A 23,605-nucleotide genomic window follows, 5' to 3' on the forward strand; every position below is an offset into this window, starting at 1 on the left:
TCAAAATATACTTTTCCTAATATGAGTGACTTTAGGAAATTACTTGGTAGAAAGGCAATAGACTTTGTAAGTACAATAGCTACAGTGGTTGCAATAGGCAACACAATTCTAAACACAATTTAACATTGAGCTCAATGGGTTTCTTCCACATAAAAGCAGTTGATTCCTTTAACGTTTACTCTTCTAACCACAGGACTGGATCCTGGATTCAGTCCCGGGACCTAAGCTGTTAACAGTTAAGTAAAAGCGTTTTAGATACAGTTTCAATGTTTAAAGAATATAAATGTATTTTCAAAGTTGACACTTAGAAACTTTTCAGTGGAAAAACTAGCAATGTTATCCTATGGAAGGAAATTCAAGTTACAGGTAAAGTAGGTTCTTGTTACTTTTGTAATCCTGTACTGGACTCCTAGGCTCAGCCCTGGGACCTCCACCTACGACATGTAAGTATTTACGTTTCAGTATTTGTTATGATTTTTAAAGAATATTTGTAGTTTGCAATAATCCAGAGAAGAAATTTCACAGAAAAACAGTCAATGGTTTCCTATGGAAGAAAATGCAGGCAACTGGTAAGTACAGTTAAGATTACGTTTGCGGTTCAGTACTGGGCTAAAAGGTACAGTACTGGCTTCTCTCCTGATCACAGGTGAGCATTTCGGAATTCGTTATTGGGCTGATTTTAGATGAATATTTTAAAGTTTCAAAACCCCTCAGAAGAAATTTAAGTCAAAACCAGTCAATGTTAGCTTATGGAAGGAAAGTGAGTTATCAGCTTTTAGATAAGTACTTGACTGGTGAAGTTAAGATTTTGAGAATACATTCAGGGGTCTCCCAGGGTCATAAAGGTACAGTAGTTACACCCTCAGCGGCACTGGGGCAGCCGGGTGCAGAGAGAGTAGGCCCAATGCAATCCAACGGAGGGTAGGGGGCTTTCGGTTGGTGGCTGCAAGCAAGCAGGCCACGCTGCTGTGGGAGCTGAGCTCGTGGTCACTTCATCAGGGCAAGTGGGGAAGTAGAGTAAGGTAGTTGTTGCACTTCCAGTGGCACTCTGGCAGCTGGGTGCAGGGTGCTTTTGAGCTGTCGGGCGCTCAATGTTATCCAATGGGAAAGTTAAAAAGTGAACAAAGGCTGCAGACTCGGGGACAGAGATTCTCCAGGTGTGACCACCACTTTTAGAGGTAAGTTGGGGTCTAGGAGAAGATTTAGGTACCCCAAAGGAGGGTTCAGGGGGCCGCAGGGCACCAGGTGCAGGGGTGTCTTTTGGTGTCGGAAATCTTACCCTCGGCTGGTTGCGGTTGGAGGGGTCCCTGGTTCTGAGGCTGCAGGTGTCGTCTGGTTCATCTAGGAGGGTATTTGGGAACTAGACTTTGGGTCCCAGTTGCCGGGGGGATGTCCTCGTGGTCTTGGGTCACTCAGGCAAAGGCCGGGCTTGGCGGGTGCAGAGTGGGCTGGATTTGCGGTTCCTGGCTGGCACCAGGGGTATTGCTGTTGGAGCAGAACCACTGCTCATGGGAGTCCCAGTCTTTTAGAAGGTTCAAGGCAGGAAGGTCTTCCAGGGTTGTCGAGGTTGCTGTCTGCAGGAGATGCTGTAGTTTCACAGGAGCAGGTTCAAGGATCAACAGGCCTGTAGGGTTCTGGGGCCAAGTCACGGGGCGTCGTCCTTTCGTTAGCAGCTGCGCTGCAGGTCTTCCTGTTTCTTAGTCTTCTTGTTGTTGTAATCGGGATCTTAGGAGGGAAGGTTCAGGGTGCCCCTAAATACTAAATTTAGGGGTGTTACAGGTAGGTCAAGTGCAGGGACCAATGGGTCCCTGTCCTGGGATCAGTACACCCCCTAGCCTGCACATCCCCTGTGGGAGGGGGGCAGTAGCATAGCTGTGATTGGGCACGGCTCCCCATCTTCAAGATGGCCGGAGCCCGGGGTCGTGCTTCACCTCGCCTCTCCCACCTGAGGGTGGAGTTGGCACAGGCTGGCACACCCCCCTTCCTGATGTAGGGTTTCCTGCCAGTCTTCCTGCCGGAGTGGGGGTCAGAACTGGTAGGGGCCAGGTGCTGAGTACAGCAAATGGTCCGGAGAAGCTCATAAAGGCGGCCTTTGAAGCTTCCCCTGCCCATCCTGGGGGAGGAGGCTTGGCACCTCATACCAGGATGTGCATTGTTGCAGGCCCAGGAGAGCAAGGGCTCTCCACCCAGGGGTTCAGCAACATGTCTGCTGAGGGTTAGCCTAGTCAGCCTCTCAGACAAGACGTGGACTGTGGGTTAGGTTTCAGGTGGCATCTCTAAAATGCCCTCTGTAGTGCATTTTACATTAAATCCCACACTGGCATCAGTTTGATTTGAAACTTGTCAGTCTTCTAATCATAAGTATGTATGTATGTATGTATAGGCATTTATATAGCGCACTACTTACCCGGAGGGTCCCAAGGCGCTTCGACCGCTGCGAAACCCTTCCTGGCTTCCCTGAGAGATGGTCCCTTAATGGGTATCTCCAGGGTGAGACCAGGCATCCCCGGGGGTCTGGTGGGGCCGTTAGTGAAGATGAGGCAAGCTAATGCCCAGAGTTGCCGAGTGTGAATGCTCATCAGAGTGGGCACCGAGGCGAGAAAATTATCGAGTCCGCTGACCCTGGTCCAGAAACCTGCCGCGCCGGGAATCGAACCCTGGTCCTGGGCCGTCCTCTGCTCTCGGGTCTGCCGCCTCTAACCAGTGAGCCACACTACTTCACTTCACTTCACTTCAGTGTAGCCATTATGGTGCTGTGGAGTTCATAATGACAACCTCCCAGCACCATATACTCTCAATCGCATCACTGCACTTAAAGTGCCCAGGAATGGCCCTGGGTACTGTAGAGGCACAGGGCTCATGCACCTGTGCCCACACCACTGGCATAGGGCACCCAGCTAGAGGGGTGGCTGATGTATGCCAGGGCAGTGGGTTTGTGAGCATGGCACAAAAGGATGTGTGCCATGTCCACTCTCTGTTTAGTTCCTTACTTAGACACTCAGCCTGCCAAGGTAGTGTGTGAGTGCCAGGGTACAGGGCCCCAAAGGGTGGCACAATAAGTGCTGCAGCCCTTAAGGGTCTCCTCTGGTCACCAGGCCCTGGGTACCTAGGGTACCATTTCCTAGGAACTGACAGGTGGCCAGAGATTCCAATTGGGTTTTAGGTTCAACACAGTTTTAGGGAAGGAACACAGGCCCTAGGCACCTGGTTGGCAGGAGCCCAAGGCATACTCAGTCAAAGCACATCAGCAATTCAGCAAAAAGTGGGGGCATACCAATGCAAAATAGATGGCACTTTCTCACAGTCGTTTATTATGTGGGTCATGGCTGATTCTATACTGTGACCTGCCCTGAAGCCTGATTCTTATTGATTGAGCAGGTTGATTTGATGAATGTGGTTGCTAAGCTGCATGTGAACACATTTTTCTAAGACCTTGGCTAGAGTAGGGATGTTGAATACCGGGTGATAGTTATTTAAGTCCAAGGGGTAAGCTGTTGAATTTTTTAGGATACCTGACCTGTTTTCTAGATTTCTGGGATGGTTCCTTGATGGAGGGAGGTGTTGATAATCGTGTCCATAGTGGTAGTAGCGATGGAATGAAGTCTTTTAAGTAGTTAGCAGGAAGTGGGTCTGTGAAGTGACTGGAGGGATTCAAGGTGGTTAGCATTTTTAGTATAGTGTCTTCACTGTAAGTGTTGAAGGTAGAAAAGAATGCGTTGTTTTTAAGGTTGAAATTTGTGGAGCCCTTGACTGGGTTACCTGTCTGGGGCTCTGAGGAGTTCTTCTGTGTGTCGGTAAAGGTTAAAAGGTCATTATGCAAGTCGATTTTTATGATTTCTGACTTCATAATGAAAGATGAGGCAAATTCCTCACAATTGTTTAAGGTGTCTGGGGTAGCCTTGGGGTGGGTGAGTAAGCTCTTGGTTTGGGCTTTGATTACATGGAGTCCTTTTTTGGGGCAGCTCTGGGCTTGGTCTAGTTGAGTACTAAAGAAATTGGCTTTAGATCTTCTGCTCTTTCTGAAGTAGGAGTTTCTAGTGGTTCTTAGTAATTTGAGGTGGTCGAAGGATGGTGCAGATCCAATGACTTAAAGAATGCAAGACGGTATGTAAATAAATGCACCCTAGTTGTTAAAAAAGATTTCTTTCAGAGATGATTTAAAAGAATAGAAGCAATATATTAAGTGAAAGCTTCCATGAACGATGTTAGATTGAAATTGGGTTTAACGCTAGAGCACAATGTTTAAACAGCATTGTCACACTGCGTACCTTGAATGTGGATCGGCGATACTGGATGTTGCTCCCTGGTGCACGGGTCCCAATTTTCACTTGTGCATTCCTCAAACCGGCAGGTGAAAAGACTGTTTGTCTTGATGACCTTTTTAATGTAAAATGGGCGGAGTTACATAATCCCTGGTGCCTCGATGTGATATCGAGGTGCTCTGATCAGTAACAGGAGTACTTTGGTGGAATCCCGAGGTATCCTACAATATGGCTATGAGGGTATCTGAAAAGAAGCCGCCATATTGGAATGGAAAAGAGCAAGCTGACTATATGCAGCAAGGACGAGTTATGAAATAACTACAGAGCATAACTCAGTAAGTCAGCCAAGATTAAAAGAACAAATGTGTTATAACCTTAAATGCAATATTTCTGGCACTCACTCATTCCAACCGGGCCACGAATAAAATCACAAGATTGTGTCCCGGTTGCAAAAGTACCTGAGCAAGTCTCCAAAGAGAACCTAATATATGGCTCTAAAGGGGTGCATAAAGTTTCTGCCATATTGGAATCACGGAAAGTGGACTATGAAATCAAGGATAAACTAAGATGCAACCAAAAGTTGTCACTCAATGCCTCAGCGGGGTGTAAGAAAGGAGGCTGCAGAGTAGCCTTCGTTTCAACAGTTCTCATAATCACTGGTCCCAAGAAGGGTCCCAAATATTTGTATAATTATGCCCAGAGTGCATAGCTGTGGGTTGTCACTTCAAGTTGCTAATAAATCCACAGGTTCGAAGACAGATAATGACGCAATGTGTAGGATAGCCATCATTTTGAAATAAAGAATAATAGAATACTTTACCAGACATGACACCCAAATAAACGAAAAACTGCTAAAACAAGAGATTGTAATGATGATCTCCAGGAACTGAACACTGACTAGTCATTGTCATCCTAACCTGTCTGGTTTACATCTGTACAACCTGTGTTTCTAGCGGGCTCTTAATGAGTGCCTTGCACTGCTATTGCCTATTCCTATGGACATGAACCTATTGATGACTCCGATAATGACCCATTTTTTTGGAGTTGTCCCATGAACTTGCCCCTGCTTCAAGATGCATGGTATGAGCTACTCCCTGCTGAGAAGATAGGTGCTTCAGCATCAGGACTCTAGCGCTAATGACAAGGATGCTGCAAAAAAAGACTACTTCCTCAGCATCAGCTGATAACGAGGATAATGTCAGTCCTTTGGAGCTTTTGATTGGGGCTAATGAGGAATCATTGTCTGCAGAGACTTAATCCATTCTGGATTCACTAAACATTGATTGTGTAGAAGAAATCTTTGGTGCCCCCAGCTCAATCTAATTTGGCAACCATTTTCAGAAAATATTGGTGTTTCATATCTATTATGCCTATATGTTTGCATATTATGCTTATTAGAATGGCATTGAATTTGGTTAGCTTGTGAAACTTATTATTTTGTTAGTTGCTAAGTTACTTTCCTGAGCAAGGTGTGAGGAGTGTGTGAGGACTTAGCCACATTTTTCATGACCAAAGTTGAGACTGTCTTTACTGCATTTTCTGGCTTAAAGATGAGGTGTCCTTTAATACATAATCAGAACTCTGTATGGGACGATCACAGGGAAGACACTCTTGAGGGGTTTTCAACCGTAACCTTGGAAGAGACTAAAAAGATGCTCTGTGGTTTAAAATCAGGGTCACTAGATGACCAGTGTCCGGCAACCGTAGCCAAGCTGGCACCTTTGCCTATCGCAACAGCTTTGACATCGATTTTTAACATCATGTTCGCATCCGGACATTTTCCTGCATGTTGGAAAAAAGCATCAATCCTTCCATTGCTAAAAATAACAAATTTAGATACAATGGATCCCAATAGTTACCGGCCCATCTCCAGGCTACCACTGCTAGCGAAACTAATTGAAAGGATGATTAACCAGCAACTCAGTGTGTTTTTGGAGACAACTCACGCCCTGGACCCGTCTCAACATGGGTTCAGAGTGGGGCATAGCACAGAGTCTGCCCTAATAAAGGCAACTGAGGAAATTAGAGAAGTAATGGACTCAGGGGGCAGAGCTGCACTGGCCATTTTGGACCTGCCTGCAGTCTTCAATACGGTGCATCATGATATTTTGATGCACCGGTTGAAGGACTGTGGGGTCCAGGGAAAAGCAGGGGACCTCTTGACTGCGTTCCTGAGGAACAGAGAACAGAGGGTGCCAATGGGAGAGTACGTATCAAAACCTTTCGTGCTCCCATGTGGAGTCCCCAGGGCTCCTCTCTAAGCCCCACTTTGTTCAAAGTATACGTCTCATCCCTGGCTTCGATCATTAAGTCTTTCGGCTTTAACCTGACCTCCTACGCAGACGATACCCAAATTGTGGTGTCAATGCTGCCAGGGAGAGAAGTAGGAGTGGCCTTACAGTTTCAGGAATGTATGTTGGCTGTGGGTGGGTGGATGGGCGAAAATTGCCTGAAACTAAACACAGTCAAAACCGAAGTCATTGTATTTGGTGTAAGCAACGATTTCTGGAGCCCACAATGGTGGCCAGAAGAGATGGTGCACCCTTCCTTACGGTGTAAAAGTCAAAGAACTTAGGGGTTCTTATAGATGACCAACTGACATTTAGGCCCCAGGTCAGTTCCTTAACATCCTCTATCTTTTTTCTTCTGAAACTGCTGAGGAAGATACTTCCATTTCTTCCCGAAAGCAGTAAAAGGACAATTGTTACGGCCTTAGTGTTACCTCGGCTAGACTATTGTAATAGCCTTCTGCTTAATGCCCAACAGGGGCTTCTTAACAAGCTGCAGGTGCTGAATAATGCAGCAGCCAGACTTCTGACGGGTATTCCAAAGTATGCCTCTGTGTCGTGTGAACTCTTGGAATTACACTGGTTGCCAGTGTGGAAGAGGATTGCTTTTAAGGCCCTGTGTCTGGTCTTTAAGGCCCTTCAAGGGACCAGATCGGCTTGTTTGAAAGATCTTTTTCAATGGCATAACCCCCTCCGACAGTTAAGATCGTCGGGTCAGCGATTAGTCGTGGTTCCGCGTGTCAGGAAAGCACGCTGGGGGGGGTAGGAGCTTTGTGCTGGGGGTTACAAAGGCCTGGAATGCCCTGCCCCTTGCCTTGAGAAACACACTTGATCTCATGGCCTTTAGGAAAGGCATTAAGACCTGGTTGTTTACCCAGTAATCCTGTTCAGTGCACCCCCCTCTGGAGTATTTCAGTTAGCGCCAGGACACCTTCGGGTAACAGTGCGCTCTATAAATGCCAAAATGAATAAATAAATAAACAAGGTGAGGGTGTAGTGATTCCCCTTCAGGGCCATCTTTGATTCTCCCTTTGTTAAGTGTATCAGTTGTTTTAGGCTGCCTTTCCTTTGCACAGCCAAACGTAACACATTTGTTTTTGTGACATTATGTTAGGAATTTGCTGTACATGTTGTTTGTTATTCAGTGCTTCTACTTGGGATTCAGTCTGCACATTTTATCCAAGGTTGCATAGAACACATAACTCCGTGGTGTACTGTTTTCTTCGCTCGAGTCACCATAGTAGCAGCTTTCCAACCCGTTTTAGCAGATAAACTTTGTCTCGTCCCCTTAGGGACAGAGAGTGCTGGTTCGACCGCACGCAGAGCCTGACATACAGCCTTGCGTAAACTCAAGTTATACTCATGATGCTGACCACCTAACTATATCTATCAGGTATGGGGTCTCTTGCCAGTCCAGGAAATAACTTAAACATAATTTTGTTCTCACAGTAAGGGTAGGCCTAGATAGATAGGTATTTTGCCATGGTTGTGATGTGTATTTTATGCAGTTTGATAGTAATGCTAATTTCTTTGTTTAATTGTATCTGCCTAGTGACCACAACACATGCTTCATAGTAGACTACGACAGTTCAATAAATGTATTATAAACGTTGTTCATGTCTTTCTTATGTGTACTAAGGGTATGCATGATTGAGTGAGTGACAAAAGAGGAGGGTCATGTTCAAGGTTGCCAAAATCACCTGATACTCTGGAAAGTTTAGGAGTTCTGGTGAGGCACTGTGTGCTATCCAGGATTCAGACTGACAGATACTGAGGTTGTACAGAGAGTCAGTCCCAACATTCTGATGTCCTGTCAACCCAAGGAACTGTTCAGAGGGATAGGAGTTTCAATCGCTTCGGGTGCATCCTGAAATGAGTGTGTATGCTATAGCGATGTATTCTTTAATGCATGCAGTCTCCAAAGCAGCAATTTCCCAGTTCTGAAGTGATCATTGTCTCATTGAGATGTTCCGTTTATAGGTCAGGCAGTCGGAAGAGACTTAATAAAGCATTCTATTCACCAAGGAATATACTTTGAAAATGCACCCAGCATCATGATGATTATAATGATGAGTGAGATAATCAAAAGAAGTAGGATTTACCCAGTCTTGAGGCAGCTAAATTATTCATCCCCTCCTATATTGCAGTTCACCAGAATTGTCAGCAGGGTACAAGGTGTGCCTATGTTTTTCACAGGTGCCGTTAGGATAGGGTTGGTAGCATAATCATAAGAGCAGTTGGCTGAGAAATCTATAATTGTCTCGTCAGCATTCTTCATTTTGAAAAAAATTAAGAAATTACTGCCTTACCTCCCTACCTCAGCTGGAAAAACTCTGGTCTCTACCTTAGTCTTCTCAAAAATAGACTATGGGAACGCTCTCTTTTTACACACTCAGAAGCGTGTCCTAACGAAGTTGCAGTCTATCCAGAATGCAGCTGCAAGGATTCTCTTAAATATCCCTCGCCGCAAGCCCACCACCCCTGCCATCCGCCACCTCCACTGGCTGAGAGTCGAGAGCCGCATTAAATTTAAGGCCCTCTGCATGCCTATAAGGCAGTACATGGCACAGGACCCAGGTTCCTTACTGAAGCTTTTCAGCTTTATACTCCTAAGAGGCAATTAAGATAGGCTAACACCAGTCTCCTCCCTGTACCGCGTACAAGAACTGCCACCTGGGGAGACAGGCGTTTTTTGGTGGCCACTCCAAAACTTTGGAATCTTTTGCCGCTGGCCATTAAGACCGCCCCGAACCTGATGAGCTTTCGCAGGCTCTTAAACACATGGTTGTTCAACCAGTGAAGATGATGGATGATTCTAGTAGCTCCACAGCGCCGAGACACCCCAGGGTATTTGTTGCGCTATAAAAATCTCGAAAATAAATAAAATAAATAAATAATGATCAGCATGGCGCATTATTGTAGTAGCAGGGAATGTTCGCTGCTTTTTTGAACTTTTTCATCAGAAACAGGGTGCTTTCCTCACACTTCCCATCTATGTGATCGGAAGGAAGTGAATTTGTTATCTTTATAATGTTAGCAGTTGCTGTACTATTTTACTTCAGGACGTACTGAGCTAAAAGCAACTGATGTTGTTGCAACATAATTGTTGTAATAAGTTGTCATTATTTTAAAGTTTCTTGGTGGAGAGCCTTTGTCCCCTAAAACACAATAACTGGAAAGCCTATTGAGTAGCCAGCCATCACTATGGGGGTGCCGCTGGGATACAAAATAGTGAGGATGGACCGCCCCATTAAAACTGGTGGTGGGCTGGCCATCATTTTCAAACAAGAAATAGAGGTGGTGGTCATTGAAACGGTGTGTAACCCGCAAATGGAGCTCCTGATTTTTACCATCAACCCAAATACTAAGTACACCAGGAAAGGTGCACTGGTCTATCGACCTCCAGGCCCCCTTGGGAATTTTTCCACTCAACTTGTGGAAGTGTTGGCCCCCCACATACGATGCAATTCCGATTTTACTGTGGTAGGGGACTTCAATGTCCATAGCGAAATAGCCACATGTGTTGAAGCACAGACACTCTTGACCGATCTAGCCTCGCTTGGCCTCAACCAAATGAATCAGGGACCCACACACACTGCCGGACACACCCTAGATCTTGTGCTATGCAACTACACCTCTATTAAATGTCTGCCTCCCACTTTAGTGGACTGGACTGATCACGCCATCATTGAATTTTACACCCGCCTTAACTATAAGGTAAAGGGCATCCAGAGGACGATGGCAGAAGTCAGAAGACCCTGGAACAAACTAACTGCTGAGGGTTTCAGAAGTAAATACACAGAGCCCAACTGGGATGAATGTGGAGATGATGTTTCCTCCGCATTAGTCAAATTCAATGAAGCCTTAACACTGACTATTAACCAGGTTGCTCCCTTGAGAAAATTTAAACCACGGCCTATTTCTAAACAAGAGGTCTGGTTCACTGACGATCTTAGACAGTTAAAGCTAACTGCTAGGAAGTCAGAAAAACGTTGGAGGGCCACTCATAAGGCAGAGGACAAAGAATCACACAGGACCTCTTTAAAAGCTTACCATAAAGCTATTCGGGCTGCACGGAAACATCATATTGCAACCCAATTGTCAGCAGCCGGAAAAAATCCTAAAGTTCTCTACCAGATCTTGCAAACCTTTATAAAACCCTCGGCTTGCGAAACGGATGGAATTGAGTCTCAGGAATTGTGCAATAATATCTCTCAGTTTTTTGTCAAAAAAATAGATGGCATTTATACGAAGATCTTAGCCACCAAATCCACCTCGAATTCTATGAGCAATGCTGATAGCTTGGTCCAGCCCCATATTAGCCCAATAGGAAATACGACCTGTAAGCTTGAAGCCTTTCCACCTATATCATTGGAGGAGATAACCACTCTTATCACCCAAACTAAGAGCGGGTGCCCCTCGGATATTATACCAGCACGGGTTATGACTCTTCTCACTGAGGAGCTGGGTGTAAGTATTCAGCAGGTACTTAACCTTTCTCTGAGCACGGGGGAAGTCCCCCTAGGCTGGAAGCAAGCTTTGGTCAGACCCCTACGCAAAAATAATTCCATTCCCTGGACCGACCTCACAAACCTGAGACCTATCTCACTCCTCCCTTTTTTAGGGAAGCTCGCCGAAAAGTTTGTAAATCGGCACTTATCCAAATATATAGAAAGTGCAGGAGGACTTGACCCTTCACAATCGGGGTTCAGACCCAGGCATAGTACTGAGACCGCCTTGCTGTCCGTCGCTGACGATCTCCATATGCTACAGGATAAGGGTTATTCCGTTATCCTGGTGCTTTTAGATCTGTCAGCGGCGTTTGACACTGTGTCACATGATATCATGACCTCCAGACTCATTAACATCGGGCTGGGTGGCAAGGCGTTGGCCTGGCTAAGGAGCTTTTTCATCAAGCGTACTCAGAGAGTCATACTGGGTCCGTACCAGTCAGAGGAGGTGGAGATCTCTAAGGGGGTGCCACAGGGCTCCTGCTTGAGCCCTACACTTTTTAACATCTACGTGGCACCCCTGGCTAACATCATGAGATCCCACGGATTTATTCCTGTATCGTATGCAGACGATACTCAACTTCTCTTCCCCTTTAAAATCATGACTCCTGAGGTACGCAGCTCCTTTGCCCAGGGGATGAAAGAGGTGGCCCAATGGATGGCAGCAAATTTCCTTCAGTGTAACGTCTCAAAGACTGAGGTAATGCTTTTTGGAGAGGCCAAAAGATTGTGGACTCCCGACTGGTGGCCTCAAGACCTTGGCCCAGTCCCCGTACCCAAAGAGGTGGTAAAAGATCTCGGGGTCAAACTGGATCAGGAGCTCGCTTTTAAACATCATACCAATCAAGTGGTAGGCTCCTGTTTCCATGTGATTGGTCTTCTCCGAAGGGTTTTCCCCCTGTTACCTGATTCCACCAGGAAAACGCTAGTTCAGTCGCTTGTGTTGAGCAGACTGGACTACTGTAACGGGCTGCTGTTAGCCGCCAATGAGGGCATCATTAACAAACTCCAAGTTGTGCAGAACACGGCAGCACGCTTGGTTTTGAATGCCCCAGCACGTACACCCTCGAAACCATTACTGAATCAACTACATTGGCTCACTGTGAAACAGAGAGTCTTGTTTAAAACGTGCTGCATCATCCATAAATGTCTCATTGGTAAAGGTCCTGACTATCTAACAAAAAAATTTGTCCCTTACATCCCTGCTAGAACTCTGAGATCTGGTAATCAAGAGCTGTTATGTGTCCCCAGGTTTTGTAAGACCAGACAAGGTGGAAGGGCTCTGTCTGTAGCTGGACCAAAGTTTTGGAACGATCTTCCTTATGACATTAGAACCTGTAAGGAACACTTTCCTTTTAGGAAAAAATTAAAAACTTTCTTGTTCAACTATTAATCCCACTAAGTCTTCACTTAATACTGTTAGAGCAGGCCTTGGTCTCAGATGCTGCTAAAAAGGCGCGGAGATACTCCTCAGGGAGTCGATTCCCAGCGCGTTATAAGTATGCAAATAAATAAATAAATAAATAAATGTTATTCTTCAGCCTATTAAAAAAGTAATTGTTACATAGCTGTTTTGGAGAGCTGCATGGTAATTTTGCAGCCTATTACAAAAGTAATTGTTACATAGCTGTTTTAGAGAGCTGCATGGTAATTTTGCAGTGTACACACATTATCTCTACAAAAATGGCATAGATGGATGAACAATGTGTGCTGTCAGTCTGAGGAAATGTTGATTTAAAATGTCTTGCTACCTCTTTCACCTTCACTACCACTGGCATAGGATATCCCTTGTGCTACATAGCTGAGAATAAGATTATGGGTCATTGCCTTTTTTATCATCCATACTTGATAGACAAATATATTGCTATCTTACCCTCAAACATATGCAACAATTTTTGGTTGATACATTTGCATAGTTTAAAGCTTGACTTATTACTTAGATTAAATATGTAGGCCTTCTTTACAATAGCTGGGGGGTGGTGTCCCGTTAATACCGCACTATGTATTATTAATACTACAACTTTTTGTAATTCTAAATTACTGTATTAGCATAGAATAATATGGAAATTCCATATGAAATGAGGAGTAATCTGAATATTGGCATTGTTGCCCCAAATTCGGCACGTTATGGTGGAATTGTAGATGTTCTTGTGAGGGAAAATGTCACCTTATTCAAACTGCGGAATCCCAGGTTGCTATTAACATCCCACATGTAATGTAGGCCTTAATCAAATAAAAATGCCAAGGCTTTTAAGTTTAACTGCAGCACATTTAAAAAGGTAAGAAAGCATTCGAATAAGGATATTGGAATCATATTAATTAGTTAGACATTCATTGATGTTTTCATAATCTCATGAAAATCAATTGTTGTTATTAATATTAGTTGAAGACCAACAAAGAATGCAGAGCTGGAAGAGAAGCACAGCACATTTGGAGAGAAATCTCTTCTTTCTGTGTAATACATGTTTTGGGAATGGCCCCAAGGGGTATCTTTTGATCCAGGACACTTCAGTCCTTCAAGAACCAATTAAATTCCCTCCTGAGGGAAAACATGTATTATACGCGTCAATCCTTTTTAAATGAATGGCCTTTTCTTGATGTCAATACATTTTTATGTTTTAAAGGGATTTTTTTTTTAGTAAAAGAAGCTTCCTTCTAATTCTTAGAACGTGCTCTATTGCTTCGAGTCTTAAACTGCACTATCTCTATATCTATCTATATCTATATATACATATATATATATTCACTAAAAAAACATAGGTTTTACAGACGTTATAGTTAGGGATTAGCATTTACAAAAACATAGAAATTCACAAAAAAAAACATAGGTTTCAGGGACGTTATAGTTAGTTGAACATTTGACTCATATAAAGCCAGAGAAAATTTGCCTGTTATAGTTAGTTGAGCTAACTATCACTCGCGCTCCTGCAATGGTGATGACATCACATATTACATCACTCATGACATGGTTAGTGACATCACTGATAACATCACTGATGACATCTCTGATGACATCTCAAATGACATCACTGATGACATCATCCAGTGAATGTGTGTTTCTGGACAGTTTATATATTTTACATATATATCTATGCCAAGGTGTTTTGAAGAATGAGTGGATTTACAAGTGGCTGAATGGATTATTTAGTAGGTGCGTGACCGACTGTACAAGTGAGTGATTGAACGTGTCTTACTGAATGCATGGGTTTGTGACCAAACTGTGTAAAAGTCTGTATTAATCTCTCAGTTGGTGTGTAAGTGGCAGCATGGGTTGGTGAGTGGCAACATAAGTGTCTATATGGGTTATTGATTTGTTGTCAGAGTATCTGTATGGGTGCCTGAGTGTCTGTGTGGGTGGGTGGCAGGGTATATGACTGTGCATAGATATCTGAGTGGGTGATTCACTGGTTGTATGGATTCAAAAGTCCATCTGGGAAGGTCTGTGAGGGTGAGTTAGTGTGTGTATGGGTGTCTTGGTGAGTGAATGAATGTCTCAGTCGCATATGTGTAAGTAACTACAAATGTTTTAAGGCAGTATATGTGAGTGTTAAAATAATTAAATGACTATACGTGAGAGTAAGTCATTTGAAGAGTGTGTGTATAAATGAGTGTCTGCTTGTATCAGTGATTGTATAAGACAGTAAGTACGTGTTAGTATAAGCATAAATGAGTGATGTGGTGTGTGTATAAATAACGGAATTGGTGCGTTTAACTGTATACATGAGTAAATTGGTATGTGATTGATTCTTTGACTGACTGACTAGGTGTGTGAATAACTCTATGGATGAGAAGCAGAGTGTTACTGAATGTATAGGTGTATAATTTCATGTTATAGTACTGTATTGATGATTAACTGCATGTATATTTGACTGGATGTGTATACAGACCTAGGAAATTGTGGGTGGTATGTAGTATTTGGCATTGTTGTGTGTATGGTTTCAAAAATAGTACTCTGTATTTTAGAGTGCGTGTATCAAAATGTTTTATTAGGGCATCAATATATGCATCCGATTTTCATGGGGATGTTGTCATCAGTGATGTCATCAGTGATAGCACTGACCATGTCATGAGTGATGTAATATGTGGCGTCATCACCAGTGCATTGCGGTTACGCGAGTTATAGTTAGCTCAACTAACCATAACAGGTGAATTTCTCTTGTTTTATATGAGTCAAATGTCAACTAACTATAATGTCCCTGAAACCTGTGTTATTTTAGTGCATTACTATGGTTTTTCCTAACTATACCATGTGTAAAACCTAGGTTTTTTCAGTGAATTTCAAAGGTTCCCCAAATATATGCATTTTTTTTTTTTTTTTTTAGACAACTACACTCCCACACCGGTAGCGTACCAAGCTCCATCACCACGCAAATCCCATCCATCATATTGCTAAACTCGTAAATGATGCACATTTCATATCCTACGGGTTCGTGACACAGCCTCCCGCAGAACATCATGTATGCATGAAGTCGCCCCAGCTGCCACTTTGGTATCCAACGGGTACGCAGTACCAAGCCACACGTTACGTCATGTACATATGGGGTCGTGCCCGCTGCGCGTTACGTATGCAACAAGTGCACACCTCCAGGCGCAGTGTTATGTCATAGGCGTATGGTGTCACTCTGGTTACACCACTCCTACTTTTTTTGTCTCAAAAGTAAATGTAAATAACTTTAAACAGTATAGGACAGCAAGCGATAATCTGAAAATGTGTAAGCATTTATATATTTTTAACTGTAATAAACTTATATTATGATAAATATATTTTCTCAAAATCGCCTCGGTGTGGCATCCTTGCAGGCTCAGTGCGCGATTGCCATGTGACTTTAAAAAATGCATTGATTGTTCATAACATTCCCCATTATAATAGTTGGACGACAACGCCCATTTTTGTCATTCTCTCTACAGCGTTTGATGAGAAACACAAATTCACCTTAAACAACTTGTTTGAAAAGTTTTTTTTCTGTGTAAACATATCTTATACTACACACAACATGCAACCATCATCTTGATCAATATTCATGGTCTGTACATTAAACCTTCCACGTGTGATGGCCATGCATCTCAAACGTTATATCAAAAAACAAATGTGTGTCACACGATGCTCCTGGTGTGTGTGTGTGTGCACATTATTGTGCTGCCTTTCGGCCTGGGTATTGGTGGCTCTAAGGAGTATTATCAGCCACTGGAAGAGTGTACATCCCAGATCACATGTAACAAACAGTAAGGTATAGATTTGTATTGCTGAACGCTCTGTTGTCAGGCTTTACCAATATAGTAGTGTGTCATTTGTAAGACTTTCAGATTCACGTTTGACATACATTGCTTGACTGTACAAGTAGGATTTAGGCCAGCACATTCTACCGAGCTAGTCATTCTCTCAGTCATGGATGAACTGAGGAGGGGAGCAGACCATAACATCAGTCAGGCCTTGGTGCCCCTGGATTTGTCGGCCTCCTTTGACACGGTCGACCATAACATCTTGATTGGCCGTGTCGGCGACGCTGGCGTCCAGGGATCAGCTCCATCCTCAGTAACCGACACCAGGCCGTCCGTCTTTCCAACTTCTCTGCTGAGAAAGTTAGGCTGACCTGTGGTGTCCCCCAGGGATCCTCCCTCTCTCCCCTTCTTTTTAACCTGTACCTGACTCCCCTAATTCGGTCCTTGCGCGAAAGTAAGGTCGCTGCTTTTGACTATGCAGATGGCATCCAGCTGGTGTTTGACATTGACTCTTCTGACTACTCATTCAACAACTTCCGGTCCACCATGTGCCTCATTAGCGATTGGATGGTGGCCAATCAATTAAAACACAACCCCGATAAGACTGAGCTGATCCTGACTGTAGGCCCTTCTAACACATGGAACTCTAACTTCTGTCCCCCTCCCCCTCCTAGGCACTCCTCCCTATCCTGTAGAATCTGCAAAAAGCCTGGGGGTTCTAATCTGCAAAGACCTATCCAAAAAGCCTCAGATTAGCGCAGTGTTGTCATCTGGCTTTTTCCACCTTCGCAGAATTTGAAAGATCTCTAGATTCTTAACCACGGAGGCCCTAACCCTTGCTCTTCTGGCCCTGGTCAACTCCCGCATTGACTATGCCAGCTCACCTTACGTTGGCATGCCTACCAGCTCCGTCATCTGAAACTGGTACAAAACTAGGCCGCTAGGCTCATCTTTCTCCAACCTAGACACCACCATGTTCGTCCCCTGTTGAAGAGCCTTCACTGGCTCCTGGTGGCCAAAAGGTGCAAATTCAAATTAGTCTGCATCACCTTCAAAGCATTGGCCGGTCTTGGTCCAGCTTTCATTTCCTCTTTGATCCACCACTATCTCCCTTCTCGCGATATTCGCTCCTCCCATTTGGCTTTGCTTACCACCCCCACATTCAAACGTTAGAAACACGGTGGTCTTAGATTCTCTTTCCTTGCCCCCACTTCTGGAACTCACTCCCCCTGGAATTTAGATTAACTACATCTTATACCCACTTCAGATCCCTTCTGAAAACCCTGCTGTTTTGTCAGACCTACGAGTAACGCAATGCCCACCTTTCACTCTTCTGCTGCCCCCCGTTCACAGCGCCATGAAACCGCCTGGTTAAAGTGCGCTCTATAAATAATTTTAACATAACATAACATAACGTAATGAGCGTTATCACTGTGTATGACATAGCCTCACTGCTAATCCTCCCTCCATCCAAGCGCATTCACATGTGTACTCTTTGTGGTAGCAATACGTTCAATAATACTGCACACCATTGACATGCATGTCTGCGCATATCCACAACCTTAACAACAATATGTAATGTTTGGCATTCAATCATCTCATTAGCGATAGTTGCCACCCTCCTGATACATGCTACATTAATATAAATTGCGCATTCTGCGACGTCAAAACTGCAAAAGAAACACACATAACAACAGTTCCTGGCCAGGCAGGAACTGAACAACGCCCAGATCGCCGGAACAATTATTCACATGGCCTGGCATACGCAAGGGAAGCCCACTTTGAGTACATATAAATAGAATAACGATGACGCCACATGTCCCGGTTATTCCACACTGCCTCAGGTGATATGGCCGCACCCACCTCACATATCACAATGCGTAATAAAAAACGGATCCATGAGGTGTACACCATCCTGACAATCAACACTGGTTCTAAATTGTGAACCCTACTGCTCGTCGTGTATCCAAAGGGGTGTCATGAGGTGTACACCAGCCTGCAATCAACACTACAACTGAATTGTGAACACTGTTGCCCGTAGCGTTTGCACACACAACGATGACTGCAGGCGAGCAGTGGGGCCAGGGTGCACTGGGGCTGCAATTGAGTGCGGTGCTGCAGGAGGGTTGGGTGCATCAGCCTGGGTGCGCAGGTCCAAACAACTGATAATGCTGTGCGTAATGATGTGATCTCTGACCTGATTCATTCTCATCTCTGTCTCATTTTAAGGACCTGCTGGACCGTACTCTAGGCCTGAGCCAGCAGGCAGCGCTGCCTTACAGACATGTGGCGTTGGCTTTTAGGGCACTGTAGTGAGCTCATTATTTAATGTACATGCACACATGCTTCCGCCACTGCATTACACGTGAACATTATGCTTCTAGCATGCTCTCTGTTCCTTTGTATGTGAATCCTGGTTATAACATATTATTATTTAACCTTGTATATTGTTGTGAAATCCAATTCCTCTTTGAACCACGATTACCACTAACAGTTGGTAAATCCTAATTCAAAAACGAAGGATGCACTCAAATGGTGTTTTCTATTAGGCTTGAAATAAACCTTCATTTACCTCCAGACGTTTCCACCATTAAATTATTTCCCCCTTTCCAGACACTGAATTGACCGAAAATGGGAGGAGCGGGTACTCACCCTGTCATGATGCCTTTGACATTCTTATGCCTTCCATGGTGGTATAAAGACACCGTCCCCGACCGGAGACCTACTCTCCCACCCTACAAAGGTACCCCGGAATCAGAGCTTGCACCAACACGTCGTTGGACACACCAATGGTGACAGGTGAGCAGTGAAGCCTCGGTGCGCAGGACCTACAATTGAGCACAGTGCGCCGGAAGGTGCTGGGGTGCAGCACCCTGGGTGCACAGGTGCAGGCAAGCGATGTTCCTGTAGCTAATAATGTAATCTTGCGCCTCATTCGTATGTTTAATTTTAAGGACTTGCTCGACCACACTCTTTCTCGCAGACCCCACCATCCTAGACAAAAAGGTGAGGGAGGTAAACACTGAGGGCTGGGTGCAGTAGGCCGATGCTCTGTTTCCTCCTCCCTCTGTTCTTTTGACTCTCCCTCCCCTACTCCCTTCCACCCACTCCCTCTCCCTCCCACTCTCACTATCTTCCTTTCATTCAGACTACCTTTATTTTCCTCTTCCACATGGCACACATACTTATGTTTAATGTTTGTCTTTCTAGGTTTTGTACGCTGCTTCCAGAGGAGTCCGACCCACGTATTTCATGTTAAACTTTTGTTCGTTCTAATAAACTTGTGTTTCCATTTATTTGTATTGTTTTAATAAAGATTATTTTTTTTCCAATAAATAAGTGAGTGTATAGGTCTTCTTTTTCTGACAACACTTGTCTTTAGTTTATTGTGAAATGTGTCTGTTTATAGGTTTAGAGAGAAAACATTGGTAATTTAGCGGTGCACCTACCAAATATAAACCAATAGACTATTAAATAAATAAAGCCTGCGTAATTCTACAACTGCAAGGGTTCTATGCGTGTATCACTTTATAACACCATGAGTTCTGCCCGTGTGATTACAGAATCAATGAGGCACTGCCTAGCACCACCGCGACTTCAGGGACTGCCGAGGACCACCCTGCATATTTAAGTAAAGCCCGGAGCGTTGGGATCCCCAGACTACAGTTGGCCTCGAAGCACCACGAACAGTTAGTAAACAATACCCGAGAATGTCACGATTCCCTATGCTACGAAACGTCTCTGTGCACTTCCCCGCCTAATTTACATGTGACATTAAGATCTCCAGTCCTACAGAGACTCTGCAATATAATACTAGGATTAGCCACGGAACATTACCCACCAGGAGCCTAATTTAAATGAACGAATGAGACCCCGCTTTTTGTTCTCCATTTTTACCATCCGGATCTACTCTACTAAAGCGATACAAGGTTTTTCTCCTCCTGCTATCACAGGGTGGAAGCCATGCACCTGCCCTCTAATAGCAAACATAAATGTCCCGCGGATGCACACCCCAGGACATTGTATGAGCTGCGCCTGCGAGGTCCTGCTTCCTAGGACCATGATACATTGGTTAGTATAAACGCAAACTAACACTACTTACACAGGTGTACTACAGCGACCAGAGTGTAGTGAAGAGGCAGAGGAAGCGCAAAATCTAAAAATATAAATCCTACCAGAGGTCGGATGACATAGTTCAATGAGCCGACGACCCTGGGATGAGTAGAAACAGCTACACGAAGAAAACTGGTCTTCAGCACAACGTAAGCAACTTTGAAGTATTGGTGAGTGCTGCCTTCTTTTTACCTTCTCCCGCTCATCACCAAATGTATGTAGTGAAGTTGAAGTTGAAGTTAAAGGGTTTTATATAGCGCTCTACTACCAGGCGGTTTCTTGGCACTGCAGACGGAAACTAAAACTAAGGAAGGAAGGGGGTGAGCATTTAAAAGTATAGGCAGAGGAAAAGAGATGGGTTTTCAAAGCAGCCCGAAAGTCCAGATAGGAGGGAATGGACCTAATTGTCAAAGGAAGTGAGTTCCAAAAGAGGGGGGCAAGTGTCGAGAACCTGGAGCCACCCGATTTCTTCTTACGAAATCGGGGAACAAGGAGAAGGAACTGGGTGGAGGACCAAAGCTTTCTAGCAGGAACATATGCAGTGATCTTAGATCTAATGATAGCAGGAGCAGTGCCAGTTAGAGACATAAAGGTCAGACATCCCAGCTTGAACAGTGAGCAATCCTTGATGGGGAGCCAATGGAGAGTCTTGAGCAGAGGGGTGGTATGACTAGATTTAGGGAATCTAAAAATGAGGCGAGCCGCTTGATTTTGGATGAGCTGCAAGTGACGGCATTCATAGGCTGGGATGCCCGCATAAACGGCATTGCCATAATCTAGGCGGGAAAGAATCATTGCCGAGACGAGTTTGAGGGCTTCAACCGAAAAGTAACGTGAGACTTTACGGATAGTTCTAAGGGACATGAAGCAAGAGGAAACTACTGAGCTAATCTGGGGGTGCAGAGAAAGATCCTGGCTAACCTTGATGCCGAAGGTTCTAACAGAGGCAGAGGGAGGCGGGGGGGGACCAAGGATGGGGGGCCAAAAATCAGAAGACCAGGGGTTAGAGGGACCCCTAGTGAAGAGGCAGACAGCAGTGGATCTGAGAAGTAGATTTATTGTAGGAAAGCAATACACCTTAACACCCACCAACAGGAGCAGTCAGCAAGGCAACCGTCTTCTCCAGCACTGTGTACAAACTCTGCAAGGTTCCCCTCATGACAGCCCGACATTCTAACATTACATACTTACATTCTAGTAGAATTACATACTAACATTCTACTATGTCTTACATTGGAATACTACACAGAGCACATGACTTTACAGCAATGAGCTCATGGTTTCATCCAGGAGTCTTCAGACGGTAGGGGTGAGTAGTTCGCTTCCCTCTCACTGTATTATATAAACTCAAACTACTTCTACTTCCATAGGTATACCACAGCGCCCAGAGCACATCACTCTACAGCAATGAGCTCCTGATTTAGCCTCACGCTTTAATCCCCGGAAATTCAGGCCAGTAGGAGAAAGTAGTTCGCTACCCACTCCCTATATACTATAAACGCATACTAACACTACTTACACAGTTATACTACAGTGGCTAGTATCCTACAGCACCCAGAGCCCATCACTTTACAGCAATCAGATTGGTGGTTTGATCACTTTACAGCAATCAGCTCGGTTTGATCCTGAGTCTTCACACCGGTAGGCGTGAGTACTTCGCTTCCGGTATACTATAAACGCACTGTAGCGGTCAGTAGTTCGCTTCCCACTCCCTTTATAGTATAAATGCCTACTAACACTACTTGCACACATATACTACAGCACCCAGAGCCCATCCCTTTACAGGAATCACCTTGGTTTGATCCCCAAGTCTGCACACCGGTAGGCGTGAGTACTTCGCTTCCTGCTTCCGGTATAGTATAAACCCACGATAGCGGTCAGTATTTAGATCGCTTCCCACTCCCTGTATGGTATAAATGCCTACTAACACTACTTGCACATGTATGCTACAAAGATCAGAGCATATCACTTTACAACAATGAACTCACGGTTTAGGATCTCAGTTTCATACCCAAGTGTTCCATCATATCATCTCAGCACCCTGTCACTCTAAGCAACACAGCACTTTCAGACTGGTAGGAGTGACTACTTTCCTTCACACTCCCCCACAGAGCTTACAGTGCTCCTAACCTCCATTCCTACTTTTTTTCCACTTTTTTTCCCCTTACTCACTTCAATGGAATCACAAAATGCTGGCCAACACTTCCTAGATTCAGCTGATCGCAGGGCTCGTAACCAATAAGCAGGAAACTCGTACTAGTAACGCCTCAGCCGATCAGATGGCAGAATTCCCAATATTGATATCTGTAAATTTCGATATTTCTAAACAACTACTGAACGGATTTACACCAAATAAACAAAAGCATGCTTTCTAGACCAAGACTCTTCTCCCTGCCAAATTTTGGGTTATTCCGTTCGCCAGTTCGACCTGTAGCCTTGTCAAAATTTCCTATAGAAATTAACATGGAGAAAACACGTTTTGGGTCCCCCCTTTTATCTTGGCCCCCCCTTGACCAATAATCACCAAACTGTCAACATAGGAGCTGATATGAATGAAGAAGTCGTTTTGAACATTTCATGTAGATTTATCAAACGACAACAAAGTTATAAGCAAAACAAAATATGCTCTTCCCATGGAAACTAGGTCCAAACTATAACTACCTACTGGCGACCGCCAGTATGTAATATATATACATTCACTGAAAAAAACCATAGGTTTTACAGACGTTATAGTTAGGAATTAGCATTAAAAAAACATAGAAATGTACTAAAAAACTATAGGTTTCAGGGATGTTATAGGTATTTGAACATTTGACCCATAAAACTAGAGAAATTTGCCTGTTATAGTTAGTTGAGCTAACTATAACTCGCGCGCCCACAATGCACTGGTGAGGACGTCACATATTACGTCACTCATGCCATGGTCAGTGATATCACTGATGACATCACTGATGACATCTCAAATGACATCACTGATGACATCATTCACATGAAAATCTGATGTATACACTGATGCCCTAATATAAAGTTTGATACACACACTCTAAAATACAGAGTACTATTTTTGAAACCATACACACAACAATGCCAGATACTACTTACCACCCACTATTTCCTAGGTCTGTACACACATCCAGTCACTTATACATGTAGTTACTCATCAATACAGTACTATAATATACAATTATATACCTATACATACAGTAACACT

This window comes from Lissotriton vulgaris, chromosome 4_1 (genome assembly GCF_964263255.1).
Source record: "Lissotriton vulgaris chromosome 4_1, aLisVul1.2, whole genome shotgun sequence".
NCBI lineage: Eukaryota > Metazoa > Chordata > Amphibia > Caudata > Salamandridae > Lissotriton > Lissotriton vulgaris.